Consider the following 15,597-nt stretch of genomic DNA (forward strand, 5'->3'; position numbering starts at 1 on the left):
TATTCTTAGGCTTAGAGTTAGTGTTAGTGTCAGTTTTTGGTTAGCGTTTAAGGTTAGGGTTAGCTTTAGGGTTAGGGTTAGGGTTAGTGTTATGCTTAGGGTTAGGGTTAGTGTTAGGGTTTGGGTTAGGGTTAGGTTTAGGGTTAGGGTTAGGTTTTGGATTGGGATTAGGGTTTGTCTTTAGGTTTATGGTTAGGGTTAGGTTCAGGTTTAGTGTTAGGATTAGGGTTAGGGTTAGAAGTTAAGTTTAGTATTAGGGTTAGGGTTAGGGTTAGGGTTAGGGATAGGGTTAGGGTTTTGGTTAGAGGTTAGTGTTAGGGTTAGAAGTTAAGTTTGGTATTAGGGTTAGGGTTAGGGTTAGGGTGAGTGATAGGGTTAGGGTTATGGTTAGAGGTTAGGGTTAGGGTTAGATTTAGGGTTAGGGTTAGGGTTAGGTTTAGGGGATAGTTGTTAGGGACAGGGTTAGGTTTAGGCTTCGCATTACAGTTAGGGTTAAGGTTACGATTAGGTTTAGGGCTAGGGTTAGGCTTAGGGTTAGGGTTAGGGCTAGGGTTTGGATTGGGATTAAGGTTTGTCTTTAGGTTTATGGTTAGGGTTAGGTTCAGGTTTAGTGTTAGGATTAGGGTTAGGGTTAGAAGTTAAGTTTACTATTAGGGTTAGGGTTAGGGTTAGGGTTAGGTTTATGGTTAGATGTTAGGGTTAGGGTTAGATTTAGGGTTAGATTTAGGGTTAGGGTTAGGGTTAGGTTTAGGAGATAATTGTTAGAGACAGTGTTAGGTTTAGGCTTTGCATTACAGTTAGGGTTAAGGTTACGATTAGGTTTAGGGCTAGGGTTATGGTTAGCTTTAGGGATAGGTGTTAGGAATAGTGTTATGATTAGGCTTCGGATTTCAGTTAGGGTTAGGGTTATGATTAATTTTAGGCATATTGTGAGGGTTAGAGTTAGTGTTAGGGTTAGTTTTTGGTTAGTGTTTAGGGTTAGGGTTAGCTTTATGGTTAGGGTTAAGATTAGTGTTACGGTTAGGGTTATGGTTAGGGTTAGGTTTAGGGGACAGCTGTTAGGGAGAGGGTTAGGGTTGGGCTTAGGTTTATGGTTAGGATTAGGGTTAGGGTTAGGGTTAGTGTTAGGGTTAGAGTTAGTGTTATGGTTAATTTTGGGTTAGGGTTTAGGGTTAGGGTTAGCATTATGGTTAGGGTTAGTGTTAGAGTTACAAGTTAGGTATGGGTTAGGGTTTGGGTTAGGGTTAGGTTTAGGTTTACAGTTAGGTTTAGTGTTAGGGTTAGTGGTTAGAGTTAGGGTCATAGGTTAGGGTGATGGTTAGGGTAAGGGTTAGGCTTACGGTTCGACTTTAGGGTTATTGTTAGTGTTAGGGTTAGGGTTATGGTTAGAGTTTAGCATTAGATTTAGTTTAGAGTTAGGGTTAGGGACAGGGTTCAGGTTAGTGTTAGGGTTAGTGTTAGGGTTTAGGTTTATGGTTAGGTTAAGGCTTAGGGTTAGGTTTAGATTTGGGGTTAGGTTTAGTGTTAGGGTTAGGTTTAGGTTTAGGTATAGGGTAAGGCCTAGGATTAGGGTTAAAGGATAGGCTTAGGGTTAGGGATAGGGTTATGGTTATGGTTTTGGTTAGAGTTTAGCATTCCATTCAGGGTTAGGATTAGGGTTAGGGTTATGGTTAGAGTTAGGTTTAGGCTTAGAGGTTAGAGTTACGGTTAGGGTTAGTGTTGAGGCTTAGGTTTAGTGTTAGGCTTAGGGTTAGAAGTTAGCTTTAGGGTTATGGTTAGTGTTACGGTTAGGTTGAGGTTTACGGTTAGGGATAAGGTCAGTGGTAGAAGATATCTTTGTGTTAGGGTTAATGTTAGGGTTAGGTTTGTGTTATGGTTAAGGTTAGGTTTTAGGGTTAGTTTTATCGTTATGGTAAGGGTTTGGTTAGTGTTAGGGTTAGGTTTAGGGTGAGAGATAGCGTTAGGGTTACGGTTAGGGTTAAGTTTTGGGTTAGGGTTAGGGTTAGGGATACTGTTAGGGTTAGGGCTAGGGTTTAGGTTTTCATTTAGCGGTAGCGTTAGGCTTCGGTTTAGGTTTAGGGTTAAGGTTAGGGTTACGGTTAGGGTTAGTGATAGGGTAAAGTTTAGGATTAGGTTTAGATGATAGGTTTAGGTTTAGGGTTAGGGTTATTTTTAGGGTTAGGTTTAGGGTTAGAGTTTTGTGTTACTGTTAGGGTTAGTGTTAGTGTTATTGTTAGGGTTAGGGTTAGGGTTAGAGTTGGGGCTAGGGTTAGGTTAAGGGTTAGTGTTAGGGTTACGGTTAGGGTTAGGGTTAGGGTTATGTTTAGGGGTTAGGTGTTAGGGATAGGTTTAGGGTTAGGCTTCGGGTTAAGGTTTGGATTACGGTTACGACTAGGCTAAGGCTTAGAATTAGATTTAGTTTTAGGATTAGGGTTAGCATTAGGTTTAAGTTTAGTGTTAGGGTAAGGGTTATTCGTTAGTTGTTATGGTTATGGTTATTGTTAGTGTTAGGGTTACATTGAGATTTAGAATTAAGGTTAGGGTTAGGATTAGAAGTTAGGTTTTTGTTAGGGTTAGTATTAGGGTTAGTGTTAGAGGTTAGGTTTAGGGTTAGGGTTACGGTTAGGGTTAGGTTTAGGGTTAGGTTTAGCATTAGTTGTAGATTTAGCTTTTGGAATAGTGTTTTGTTTAATGTTAGGGTTTAGGGTTAGGTTTAGGGTTATGTTTATGTTTAGCATTAGGGTTATGGTTAGGGTTAGGGTTAGGTTTAGAATTAGGGATAGAGTAATGCTTAGGATTAGAGTTAGAGGTTATGTTTAGGATTAGTTTAGGTTATTGTTAGGTTTAGGTTTAGTGTTAGGATTATATTTAGGATTAATATTATTATTACAGGTTAGTTTTAGGTTTAGGTTTAGGGTTAGGTATAGCGTTAGGGTTAGACAGGGTTGGGGTTAGAGGGTAGGGTTAGGGTTAGAAGTTAGTGTTAGATTTAGTGTTAGGATTAGGGTTCATTTAGGGTTAGGGTTAGGCTTATAGGTTAGGGTAGTGTTAGGGTTAGAGTTGAAGCTTAGGTTTAGGGTTAGGGTTAGGTTTAGAATTTAGCTTTAGGGTTATATTTAGGGTTAGGGTTAGGTTGAGGTTTAGGCTTAGGTTTAGGGTGAGGGTTAGAAGTTAGCTTTGTGTTAGGATTAGGGTTAGTGTTAGGATTAGGGTTAGGGTTAGAGATTAGGGTTAGGGTTAGAGGTTAGGGTTAGGGTTAGGTTTAGGGTAAGGGTTAGTATTAGGTTTAGTGTTAGCGAGGGTTAGGTTTTGGGTTAGGATCTGGATTAGGGTTTTTTTTAGGGATATGGTTAGTTTGAGGTTTATGGTTAGGATTAGGCTTGGGGTTAGAAGTTAAGTTTAGTATTAAGGTTAGAGTTAGGGTTACGGTTACAGTTTGAGGTTAGGCTTAGGGTTAGAGTTATGGTTAGGGCTAGGGTTAGGGTTAGGGGATAGGTGTTAGGGACAGGGTTAGGTTTAGGTTTCGGATTACAGTTAGGTTTAGGGTTAGGGTTAAGGTTAGGTTTAAGGGATAGGTTTTAGGGATAGAGTTAGGTTTAGGCTTCGAATTACAGTTAGCGTTAGGGTTATGATTAGTTTTGGGGATGTTGTTATGCTTAGAGTTAGTGTTAGGGTTAGTTTTGTGTTAGGATTTAGGGTTAGGGTTAGAGTTAGGGTTAGGGTTAGGGTTAGAGTTAGGGTTAGGGTTGGGGTTAGAAATTATGTTTAGGGTTAGCGTTAGAGTTAGAGATTAGGATTAGGTTTAGTGTTAGGGTTAGGTTTAGGTTTAGTCTTAGGGTTAGGTCTAAGGGTACGGTTTGGATTTGGATTAGTGTTTGTTCTTAGGCTTATTGTTAGGGTTAAGTTGAGGTTTAAGGCTAGAATTTGCGTTAGGGTTAGAAGTAAGGTTTCGTGTAGGTTTAGGATTAGGGTTAGGGTTATGCTTAGAAGTTAGGGTTAGGGTTAGAGTTAGGGTTAGGTTTAGGGTTAGGTTTAGGGGATAAGTGTTAGGGACAGGGTTAGGTTTAACCTTCGGATTACAGTTAGGTTTAGGGTTACTATTAGGTTTAGGGTTAGGGTTACGGTTAGGTTTAGGGGATAGGTGTTAGGGATAGTGTTATGGTTAGGCTTTGGATTACAGTTAGGGTTAGGGTTATGATTAGTTTTAGGGATATTCTTAGGCTTAGAGTTAGTGTTAGTGTCAGTTATTGGTTAGCGTTTAAGTTTAGGGTTAGCTTTAGGGTTAGGGTTAGGTTTAGTGTTACGCTTAGGGTTAGGGTTAGTGTTAGGGTTTGGGTTAGGGTTAGGTTTAGGGTTAGGGTTAGGTTTTGGATTGGGATTAGGGTTTGTCTTTAGGTTTATGGTTAGGGTTAGGTTCAGGTTTAGTGTTAGGATTAGGGTTAGGGTTAGAAGTTAAGTTTAGTATTAGGGTTAGGGTTAGGGTTAGGGTTAGGGATAGGGTTAGGGTTTTGGTTAGAGGTTAGTGTTAGGGTTAGAAGTTAAGTTTAGTATTAGGGTTAGGGTTAGGGTTAGGGTGAGTGATAGGGTTAGGGTTATGGTTAGAGGTTAGGGTTAGGGTTAGATTTAGGGTTAGGGTTAGGGTTAGGTTTAGGGGATAGTTGTTAGGGACAGGGTTAGATTTAGGCTTCGCATTACAGTTAGGGTTAAGGTTACGGTTAGGTTTAGGGCTAGGGTTAGGCTTAGGGTTAGTGTTAGGGCTAGGGTTTGGATTGGGATTAAGGTTTGTCTTTAGGTTTATGGTTAGGGTTAGGTTCAGGTTTAGTGTTAGGATTAGGGTTAGGGTTAGAAGTTAAGTTTACTATTAGGGTTAGGGTTAGGGTTAGGGTTAGGTTTATGGTTAGATGTTAGGGTTAGGGTTAGATTTAGGGTTAGATTTAGGGTTAGGGTTAGGGTTAGGTTTAGGAGATAATTGTTAGAGACAGTGTTAGGTTTAGGCTTTGCATTACAGTTAGGGTTAAGGTTACGATTAGGTTTAGGGCTAGGGTTATGGTTAGCTTTAGGGATAGGTGTTAGGAATAGTGTTATGATTAGGCTTCGGATTTCAGTTAGGGTTAGGGTTATGATTAATTTTAGGCATATTGTGAGGGTTAGAGTTAGTGTTAGGGTTAGTTTTTGGTTAGTGTTTAGGGTTAGGGTTAGCTTTATGGTTAGGGTTAAGATTAGTGTTACGGTTAGGGTTATGGTTAGGGTTAGGTTTAGGGGACAGCTGTTAGGGAGAGGGTTAGGGTTGGGCTTAGGTTTATGGTTAGGATTAGGGTTAGGGTTAGGGTTAGTGTTAGGGTTAGAGTTAGTGTTACGGTTAATTTTGGGTTAGGGTTTAGGGTTAGGGTTAGCATTATTGTTAGGGTTAGTGTTAGAGTTACAAGTTAGGTATGGGTTAGGGTTTGGGTTAGGGTTAGGTTTAGGTTTACAGTTAGGTTTAGTGTTAGGGTTAGTGGTTAGAGTTAGGGTCATAGGTTAGGGTGATGGTTAGGGTAAGGGTTAGGCTAACGGTTCGACTTTAGGGTTATTGTTAGTGTTAGGGTTAGGGTTATGGTTAGAGTTTAGCATTAGATTTAGTTTAGAGTTAGGGTTAGGGACAGGGTTCGGGTTAGTGTTAGGGTTAGTGTTAGGGTTTAGGTTTATGGTTAGGTTAAGGCTTAGGGTTAGGTTTAGATTTGGGGTTAGGTTTAGTGTTAGGGTTAGGTTTAGGTTTAGGTATAGGTTAAGGCCTGGGATTAGGGTTAAAGGATAGGCCTAGGGTTAGGGATAGGGTTATGTTTATGGTTTCGGTTAGAGTTTAGCATTCCATTCAGGGTTAGGATTAGGGTTAGGGTTATGGTTAGAGTTAGGTTTAGGCTTAGAGGTTAGAGTTACGGTTAGGGTTAGTGTTGAGGCTTAGGTTTAGTGTTAGGCTTAGGGTTAGAAGTTAGCTTTAGGGTTATGGTTAGTGTTAGGGTTAGGTTGAGGTTTACGGTTAGGGATAAGGTCAGTGGTAGAAGATATCTTTGTGTTAGGGTTAATGTTAGGGTTAGGTTTGTGTTATGGTTAAGGTTAGGTTTTAGGGTTAGTTTTATGGTTATGGTAAGGGTTTGGTTAGTGTTAGGGTTAGGTTTAGGGTGAGAGATAGCGTTAGGGTTACGGTTAGGGTTAAGTTTTGGGTTAGGGTTAGGGTTAGGGATACTGTTAGGGTTAGGGCTAGGGTTTAGGTTTTAATTTAGCGGTAGCGTTAGGCTTCAGTTTAGGTTTAGGGTTAAGGTTAGGGTTACGGTTAGGGTTAGTGATAGGGTAAAGTTTAGGATTAGGTTTAGATGATAGGTTTAGGTTTAGGGTTAGGGTTATTTTTAGGGTTAGGTTTAGGGTTAGAGTTTTGTGTTACTGTTAGGGTTAGTGTTAGTGTTATTGTTAGGGTTAGGGTTAGGGTTAGAGTTGGGGCTAGGGTTAGGTTAAGGGTTAGTGTTAGGGTTACGGTTAGGGTTAGGGTTAGGGTTATGTTTAGGGGTTAGGTGTTAGGGATAGGTTTAGGGTTAGGCTTCGGGTTAAGGTTTGGATTACGGTTACGACTAGTCTAAGGCTTAGAATTAGATTTAGTTTTAGGATTAGGGTTAGCATTAGATTTAAGTTTAGTGTTAGGGTAAGGGTTATTCGTTAGTTGTTATGGTTATGGTTATTGTTAGGGTTAGGGTTACATTGAGATTTAGAATTAAGGTTAGGGTTAGGGTTAGAAGTTAGGTTTTTGTTAGGGTTAGTATTAGGGTTAGTGTTAGAGGTTAGGTTTAGGGTTAGGGTTACGGTTAGGGTTAGGTTTAGGGTTAGGTTTAGCATTAGTTGTAGATTTAGCTTTTGGAATAGTGTTTTGTTTAATGTTAGGGTTTAGGGTTAGGTTTAGGGTTATGTTTATGTTTAGCATTAGGGTTATGGTTAGGGTTAGGGTTAGGTTTAGAATTAGGGATAGAGTAATGCTTAGGATTAGAGTTAGAGGTTATGTTTAGGATTAGTTTAGGTTATTGTTAGGTTTAGGTTTAGTGTTAGGATTATATTTAGGATTAATATTATTATTACAGGTTAGTTTTAGGTTTAGGTTTAGGGTTAGGTATAGCGTTAGGGTTAGACAGGGTTAGGGTTAGAGGGTAGGGTTAGGGTTAGAAGTTAGTGTTAGATTTAGTGTTAGGATTAGGGTTCATTTAGGGTTAGGGTTAGGCTTATAGGTTAGGGTAGTGTTAGGGTTAGAGTTGAAGCTTAGGTTTAGGGTTAGGGTTAGGTTTAGAATTTAGCTTTAGGGTTATATTTAGGGTTAGGGTTAGGTTGAGGTTTAGGCTTAGGTTTAGGGTGAGGGTTAGAAGTTAGCTTTGTGTTAGGATTAGGGTTAGTGTTAGGATTAGGGTTAGGGTTAGAGATTAGGGTTAGGGTTAGAGGTTAGTGTTAGGGTTAGGTTTAGGGTTTGGGTTAGTATTAGGTTTAGTGTTAGCGAGGGTTAGGTTTTGGGTTAGGATCTGGATTAGGGTTTTTTTTTAGGGATATGGTTAGTTTGAGGTTTATGGTTAGGATTAGGCTTGGGGTTAGAAGTTAAATTTAGTATTAAGGTTAGAGTTAGGGTTACGGTTACAGTTTGAGGTTAGGCTTAGGGTTAGAGTTATGGTTAGGGCTAGGGTTAGGGTTAGGGGATAGGTGTTAGGGACAGGGTTAGGTTTAGGTTTCGGATTACAGTTAGGTTTAGGGTTAGGGTTAAGGTTAGGTTTAAGGGATAGGTTTTAGGGATAGAGTTAGGTTTAGGCTTCGAATTACAGTTAGCGTTAGGGTTATGATTAGTTTTGGGGATGTTGTTATGCTTAGAGTTAGTGTTAGGGTTAGTTTTGTGTTAGGATTTAGGGTTAGGGTTAGAGTTAGGGTTAGGGTTAGGGTTAGAGTTAGGGTTAGGGTTGGGGTTAGAAATTATGTTTAGGGTTAGCGTTAGAGTTAGAGATTAGGATTAGGTTTAGTGTTAGGGTTAGGTTTAGGTTTAGTCTTAGGGTTAGGTCTAAGGGTACGGTTTGGATTTGGATTAGTGTTTGTTCTTAGGCTTATTGTTAGGGTTAAGTTGAGGTTTAAGGTTAGAATTTGCGTTAGGGTTAGAAGTAAGGTTTCGTGTAGGTTTAGGATTAGGGTTAGGGTTATGCTTAGAAGTTAGGGTTAGGGTTAGAGTTAGGGTTAGGTTTAGGGTTAGGTTTAGGGGATAAGTGTTAGGGACAGGGTTAGGTTTAACCTTCGGATTACAGTTAGGTTTAGGGTTACTATTAGGTTTAGGGTTAGGGTTACGGTTAGGTTTAGGGGATAGGTGTTAGGGATAGTGTTATGGTTAGGCTTTGGATTACAGTTAGGGTTAGGGTTATGATTAGTTTTAGGGATATTCCTAGGCTTAGAGTTAGTGTTAGTGTCAGTTTTTGCTTAGCGTTTAAGTTTAGGGTTAGCTTTAGGGTTAGGGTTAGGGTTAGTGTTCCGCTTAGGGTTAGGGTTAGTGTTAGGGTTTGGGTTAGGGTTAAGCTTAGGGTTAGGGTTAGGGCTAGGGTTTGGATTGGGATTAAGGTTTGTCTTTAGGTTTATGGTTAGGGTTAGGTTCAGGTTTAGTGTTAGGATTAGGGTTAGGGTTAGAAGTTAATTTACTATTAGGGTTAGGGTTAGGGTTAGGGTTAGGTTTATGGTTAGAGGTTAGGGTTAGGGTTAGATTTAGGGTTAGATTTAGGGTTAGGGTTAGGGTTAGGTTTAGGAGATAATTGTTAGACACAGGGTTAGATTTAGGCTTTGCATTACAGTTAGGGTTAAGGTTACTATTAGGTTTAAGGCTAGGGTTATGGTTAGCTTTAGCGATAGGTGTTAGGGATAGTGTTATGGTTTGGCTTCGGATTACAGTTAGGGTTAGGGTTATGGTTAATTTTAGGCATATTGTGAGGGTTAGAGTTAGTGTTAGGGTTAGTTTTTTATTAGTGTTTAGGGTTAGGGTTAGCTTTAGTGTTAGGCTTAAGGTTAGTGTTACCGTTAGGGTTAGGGTTACGGTTAGGGTTAGGGTTAGGGTTAGGGTAAGGGGATAGGGGTTAGGGAGAGGGTTAGGGTTGAGCTTAGGTTTACGGTTATGGTTAAGGTTAGGGTTAGTTTTGGGGTTAGGTTTAGAGTTAGTGTTAGCGTTAGTTTTGGGTTAGGGTTTAGGGTTAGGTTTAGCATTATGGTTAGGGTTAGTGTTAGAGTTACAAGTTAGGTATGGGTTAGGGTTTGGGTTAGGGTTAGGTTTAGGTTTACAGTTAGGTTAAGTATTAGTGTTAGTGGTTAGGGTTAGGGTTATAGGTTAGGATGAGGGTTAGAGTAAGGGTTAGGGTTACGGTTCGACTTTAGGGTTAGTGTTTGTGTTAGGGTTAGGGATATGGTTAGAGGTTAGCGTTAGATTTAGGTTAGAGTTATGGTTAGGGACAGGGTTATGGGTTAGTGTTAGGGCTAGGGTTTGCGTTTAGGATTATGGTTAGGTTTAGGCTTAGGTTTAGGTTTAGATTTGGGGTTAGGTTTAGTGTTAGGGTTAGGGTTAGGTTTAGGTATAGGGTAAGGGCTAGGATTAGGGTTAAAAGATAGGCTTAGGATTAGGGATAGGGTTATGGTTATGGTTTTGGTTAGAGGTTAGCATTACATTTAGGGTTAGGATTAGTGTTAGGGTTATGGTTAGGGTTAGGTTTAGGCTTAGAGGTTAGAGTTACGGTTAGGGTTAGTGTTGAGGCTTAGGTTTAATGTTAGGCTTAGGGTTAGAAGTTAGCTTTAGGGTTATGGTTAGTGTTAGGGTTAGGTTGAGGTTTACGGTTATGGATAAGATCAGTGTTAGAAGATATCTTTGCATTAGGGTTAATATAAGGGTTAGGTTTGTGTTATGGCTAAGGTTAGGGTTAGGCTTAGTTTTATGGTTATGTTTAGTGTTTGGTTAGTGTTAGGGTTAGGTTTATGGTTAGAGATAGCGTTAGGGTTACGTTTAAGGTTAAGTTTTGGCTTAGGGTTAGGGTTAGGGATACTGTTAGGGTTAGGGCTAGGGTTTAGGTTTTCATTTAGGGGTAGCGTTAGGCTTAGGTTTAGGTTTATGTTTAGGGTTAGGGTTAGGGTTACGGTTAGGGTTAGTGATAGGGTAAAGTTTAGGATTAGGTTTAGACGATAGGTTTAGGATTCCGGTTAGGGTTATTTTTAGGGTTAGGTTTAGGGTTAGAAGTTTGTGTTACTGTTAGGGTTAGGGTTAGTGTTAGTGTTAGGGTTAGGGTTAGGGTTAGGGTTAGGGTTAGAGTTGGGGCTAGGGTGAGGGTTAGAAGTTATGTTTAGGGTTAGCATTAGAGTTAGAGATTAGGGTTAGGTTTAGGGTTAGGGTTAGGTTTAGGTTTATTCTTAGGGTTAGGGCTAGGGTTACGGTTTTGATTGGGATTAGTGTTTGTCATTAGGCTTATTGTTAGGGTTAAGTTGAGGTTTAAGGCTAGAATTTGGGTTACGGTTAGAAGTTAAGTTTCGTGTAGGGTTAGGATTAGGGTTAGGGTTATGCTTAGAAGTTAGGGTTAGGGTTAGAGTTAGGGTTAGGCCTAGGGTTAGGTTTAGGGGATAAGTGTTAGGGACAGGGTTAGGTTTAACCTTCGGATTACAGTTAGGGTTAGGGTTAAGATTAGGTTTAGGGTTCAGGTTACGGTTAGGTTTAGGGGATAGGTGTTAGGGATAGTGTTATGGTTAGGCTTTGGATTACAGTTAGGGTTAGGGTTATGATTAGTTTTAGGGATATTCTTAGGCTTAGAGTTAGTGTTAGGGTCAGTTTTTATTTATCGTTTAAGTTTAGGCTTAGCTTTAGGTTTAGGGTTAGTTTTAGTGTTACGCTTAGGGTTAGGGTTAGTGTTAGGGTTTGGTTTAGGGTTAGGTTTAGGGTTAGGATTAGGGCTAGGGTTTGGATTGGGATTAAGGTTTGTCTTTAGGTTTATGGTTAGGGTTAGGTTCAGGTTTAGTGTTAGGATTAGGGTTAGGGTTAGAAGTTAAGTTTAGTATTAGGGTTAGGGTTAGGGTTAAGGTTAGGGTTAGGGTTATGGTTAGAGGTTAGGTTTAGGGTTAGATTTAGGGTTAGGGTTAGGGTTAGGTTTAGGGGATAGTTTTTAGGGACAGGGTTAGGTTTATGCTTTGCATTACAGTTAGGGTTAAGGTTACGATTAGGTTTAGGGTTAGGGTTATGGTTAGCTTTAGCGATAGGTGTGAGGGATAGTGTTATGGTTAGGCTTCGGATTACAGTTAGGGTTAGGGTTATGGTTAATTTTACGCATATTGTGAGGGTTACAGTTAGTGTTATTGTTAGATTTTTGTTAGTGTTTAGGGTTAGGGTTAGCTTTAGGGTTAGGCTTAAGGTTAGTGTTACGATTAGGTTTAGGGTTAGGGTTAGGGTTAGGGGATAGGTGTTAGGGAGAGGGTTAGGGTTGGGCTTAGGTTTACGGTCATGGTTAAAGTTAGGGTTAGGGTTAGGGTTAGGTTTAGAATTAGTGTTAGGGTTAGTTTTGGGTTAGGGTTTAGGGTTAGGTTTAGCATTATGGTTAGGGTTAGTGTTAGAGTTACAAGTTAGGTATGGGTTAGGGTTTGGTTTAGGGTTAGATTTAGGTTTACAGTTAGGTTTAGTATTAGTGTTAGTGGTTACGGTTAGGGTTATAGGTTAGGGTGAGGGTTAGAGTAAGGGTTAGGGTTACGGTTCGACTTTAGGGTTAGTGTTAGTGATAGGTTTAGGGTTATGGTTAGAGGTTAGCATTAGATTTAGGTTAGAGTTAGGGTTAGGGACAGGGTTCGGTTTAGTGTTAGGGTTAGGGTTAGGGTTTAGGATTATGTTACGTTTAGGCTTAAGGTTAGGTTTAGATTTGGGGTTAGGTTTAGTGTTAGGGTTAGGGTTAGGTTTAGTTATAGGGTAAGGGCTAGGATTACGGTTAAAAGATAGGCTTAGGGTTAGGGATAGGGTTAGGGTTGGAAGTTAAGGTTCGTGTTAGGGTCAGGTTTATGGTTAGTGTTATGCTTAGAAGTTAGGGTTAGTGTTAGAGTTAGGGTTAGGGTTAGGGTTAGGTTTAGGGGATAAGTGTTAGGGACAGGATTAGGTTTAACCTTCGGATTACAGTTAGGGTTAGGGTTACGATTAGTTTTAGGGTTAGGGTATAGGTGTTAGGGATAGTGTTATGGTTAGGCTTTGGATTACAGTTAGGTTTAGGGTTATGATTAGTTTTAGGGATATTCTTAGGCTTAGAGTTAGTGTTAGTGTCAGTTTTGGTTAGCGTTTAAGGTTAGGGTTAGCTTTAGGGTTAGGGTTAGTGTTACGCTTAGGGTTAGGGTTAGTGTTAGGTTTTGGGTTAGGGTTAGGTTTAGGGTTAGGGTTAGGTTTTGGATTGGGATTAGGGTTTGTCTTTAGGTTTATGGTTAGGGTTATGTTCAGGTTTAGTGTTAGGATTAGGGTTAGGGTTAGAAGTTAAGTTTAGTATTAGGTTTAGGGTTAGGGTTAGGGTTAGGGTTAGGGATAGGGTTAGGGTTTTGGTTAGAGGTTAGTGTTAGGGTTAGAAGTTAAGTTTAGTATTAGGGTTAGGGTTAGGGTTAGGGTTAGGGTTAGGGTGAGTGATAGAGTTAGGGTTATGGTTAGAGGTTAGGGTTAGGGTTAGATTTAGGCTTAGGGTTAGGGTTAGGTTTAGGGGATAGTTGTTAGGGACAGGGTTAGGTTTAGGCTTCGCATTACAGTTAGGGTTAAGGTTACGATTAGGTTAAGGGCTAGGGTTAGGCTTAGGGTTATGGTTAGGGCTAGGGTTTGGATTGGGATTAAGGTTTGTCTTTAGGTTTATGGTTAGGGTTAGGTTCAGGTTTAGTGTTAGGATTAGGGTTAGGGTTAGAAGTTAAGTTTACTATTAGGGTTAGGGTTAGGGTTAAGGTTAGGGTTAGGGTTAGGGTTAGGGTTAGGTTTATGGTTAGAGGTTAGGGTTAGGGTTAGATTTAGGGTTAGGGTTAGGGTTAGGGTTAGGTTTAGGTTTAGGAGATAATTGTTAGAGACAGTGTTAGGTTTAGGGTTAGGGTTAGGGTTAGGGTTAGGGTTAGGGTTAGGGTTAGGGTTAGGGTTAGGGTTTGGATTGGGATTAAGGTTTGTCTTTAGGTTTATGGTTAGGGTTAGGTTCAGGTTTAGTGTTAGGATTAGGTTAGGGTTAGAAGTTAAGTTTACTATTAGGGTTAGGGTTAGGGTTAGGGTTAGGTTTATGGTTAGAGGTTAGGGTTAGGGTTAGATTTAGGGTTAGATTTAGGGTTAGGGTTAGGGTTAGGTTTAGGAGATAATTGTTAGAGACAGGGTTAGGTTTAGGCTTTGCATTACAGTTAGGGTTAAGGTTACGATTAGGTTTAGGGCTAGGGTTATGGTTAGCTTTAGGGATAGGTGTTAGGAATAGTGTTATGATTAGGCTTCAGATTTCAGTTAGGGTTAGGCTTATGATTAATTTTAGGCATATTGTGAGGGTTAGAGTTAGTGTTAGGGTTAGTTTTTGGTTAGTGTTTAGGGTTAGGGTTAGCTTTATGGTTAGGGTTAAGATTAGTGTTACGGTTAGGGTTAGGGTTAGGGTTAGGTTTAGGGGACAGCTGTTAGGGAGAGGGTTAAGGTTGGGCTTAGGTTTATGGTTAGGATTAGGGTTAGGGTTAGGGTTAGTGTTAGGGTTAGAGTTAGTGTTACGGTTAGTTTTGGGTTAGGGTTTAGGGTTAGGGTTAGCATTATGGTTAGGGTTAGTGTTAGAGTTACAAGTTAGGTATGGGTTAGGGTTTGGGTTAGGGTTAGGTTTAGGTTTACAGTTAGGTTTAGTGTTAGGGTTAGTGGTTAGAGTTAGGGTCATCGTTTAGGGTGATGGTTAGGGTAAGGGTTAGGCTTACGGTTCGACTTTAGGGTTATTGTTAGTGTTAGGGTTAGGGTTATGGTTAGAGTTTAGCATTAGATTTAGTTTAGAGTTAGGGTTAGGGACAGGGTTCGGGTTAGTGTTAGGGTTAGGGTTAGGGTTTAGGATTATGGTTAGGTTAAGGCTTAGGGTTAGGTTTAGATTTGGGGTTAGGTTTAGTGTTAGGTTTAGGTTTAGGTTTAGGTATAGGGTAAGGCCTAGGATTAGGGTTAAAGGATAGGCCTAGGGTTAGGGATAGGGTTATGGTTATGGTTTCGGTTAGAGTTTAGCATTCCATTCAGGGTTAGGATTAGGGTTAGGGTTATGGTTAGAGTTAGGTTTAGGCTTAGAGGTTAGAGTTACGGTTAGGGTTAGTGTTGAGGCTTAGGTTTAGTGTTAGGCTTAGGGTTAGAAGTTAGCTTTAGGGTTATGGTTAGTGTTAGGGTTAGGTTGAGGTTTACGGTTAGGGATAAGGTCAGTGGTAGAAGATATCTTTGTGTTAGGGTTAATGTTAGGGTTAGGTTTGTGGTATGGTTAAGGTTAGGTTTTAGGGTTAGTTTTATGGTTATGGTAAGGGTTTGGTTAGTGTTAGGGTTAGGTTTAGGGTGAGAGATAGCGTTAGGGTTACGGTTAGGGTTAAGTTTTGGGTTAGGGTTAGGGTTAGGGATACTGTTAGGGTTAGGGCTAGGGTTTAGGTTTTCATTTAGCGGTAGCGTTAGGCTTCGGATTAGGTTTAGGGTTAAGGTTAGGGTTACGGTTAGGGTTAGTGATAGGGTAAAGTTTAGGATTAGGTTTAGATGATAGGTTTAGGTTTAGGGTTAGGGTTATTTTTAGGGTTAGGTTTAGGGTTAGACTTTTGTGTTACTGTTAGGGTTAGTGTTAGTGTTATTGTTAGGGTTAGGGTTAGGGTTAGAGTTGGGGCTAGGGTTAGGTTAAGGGTTAGTGTTAAGGTTACGGTTAGGGTTAGGGTTAGGGTTATGTTTAGGGGTTAGGTGTTAGGGATAGGTTTAGGGTTAGGCTTCGGGTTAAGGTTTGGATTACGGTTACGATTAGGATAAGGCTTAGAATTAGATTTAGTTTTAGGATTAGGGTTAGCATTAGGTTTAAGTTTAGTGTTAGGGTAAGGGTTATTCGTTAGTTGTTATGGTTATGGTTATTGTTAGGGTTAGGGTTACGTTGAGATTTAGAATTAAGGTTAGGGTTAGGGTTAGAAGTTAGGTTTTTGTTAGGGTTAGTATTAGGGTTAGTGTTAGAGGTTAGGTTTAGGGTTAGGGTTACGGTTAGGGTTAGGTTTAGGGTTAGGTTTAGCATTAGTTGTAGATTTAGCTTTTGGAATAGTGTTTTGTTTAATGTTAGGGTTTAGGTTTAGGTTTAGGGTTATGTTTATGTTTAGCATTAGGGTTATGGTTAGGGTTAGGGTTCGGTTTAGAATTAGGGATAGAGTAATGCTTAGGATTAGAGTTAGAGGTTATGTTTAGGATTAGTTTAGGTTATTGTTAGGTTTAGGTTTATTGTTAGGATTATATTTAGGATTAATGTTATTATTACAGGTTAGTTTTAGGTTTAGGTTTAGGGTTAGGTATAGCGTTAGGGTTAGACAGGGTTAGGGTTAGAGGGTAGGGTTAGGGTTAGAAGTTCATGTTAGATTTAGTGTTAGGATTAG

Source organism: Cavia porcellus, unplaced genomic scaffold (assembly GCF_034190915.1).
Source record: "Cavia porcellus strain 051 isolate PalLab524CR breed Dunkin Hartley unplaced genomic scaffold, mCavPor4.1 scaffold_5, whole genome shotgun sequence".
Classification (NCBI taxonomy): Eukaryota; Metazoa; Chordata; class Mammalia; order Rodentia; family Caviidae; genus Cavia; species Cavia porcellus.